This window comes from Charadrius vociferus, unplaced genomic scaffold, assembly GCF_000708025.1.
Source record: "Charadrius vociferus isolate BGI_N301 unplaced genomic scaffold, ASM70802v2 scaffold136, whole genome shotgun sequence".
In the NCBI taxonomy this organism is placed as follows: domain Eukaryota; kingdom Metazoa; phylum Chordata; class Aves; order Charadriiformes; family Charadriidae; genus Charadrius; species Charadrius vociferus.
The window spans coordinates 1,105,437-1,105,960 of record NW_009648960.1 but is presented as its reverse complement, the minus strand read 5'-3'; the positions used below and the strand labels follow the sequence as shown (position 1 = coordinate 1,105,960).

Sequence of the window (524 nt, the reverse complement as noted above, 5' to 3'; positions counted from 1 at the left end):
CCCTGGGATGCTGCATTTGGCAGGAAAACAGCCAGGTGGTGCAGTTTCTTAGCACACTCTACTCCCAGCAGCTCCCTGCTCTTGCGTATGAGCTTTCCCTGATGAGAGACGAGCCACAGAGTGTGTTATAAAACCCTGCTCCCCACCACAGAACATTTCTGACAATGAAACCTGACCACCCAGATGAAGATGTGGCTCTTTGCCCCATCTTTGAACTGTTTCTTTGCAGCTTGGTAAATGGCACTGCGGATGCAATCCATTTCCCACGGGAAATCGATTCATACAGGTTTACAGTAGCTAAAAAAATTGTCGGTGCTTCACACAGTCACACAAACCCAGCAGGGGATTATGCTCTAGATGTAAACTTGTCACCTGCACAAGCCTATCAGCCCCAGGCACAAGTCAGCCTTAGTGAACACATAGGTCACGTTATCCTTGTTTGTAAAAGCCTTGATGAAACGCAGTACGGGAGAGAAGTGGGACAAAAGCTTTTGCTGCAGCTGGAGCACAGGAGTGCTGAAGTC

General features: G+C 48.7%; 1 protein-coding gene across 1 annotated transcript in view; it reads right to left on the bottom strand.

Moving 5' to 3' along the window:
* Nucleotides 1–524, bottom strand: part of MLPH (melanophilin) — a 27,362-nt gene that overhangs the window by 4,695 nt on the left and 22,143 nt on the right. The gene's annotated exons all lie outside the window — the stretch shown is intronic.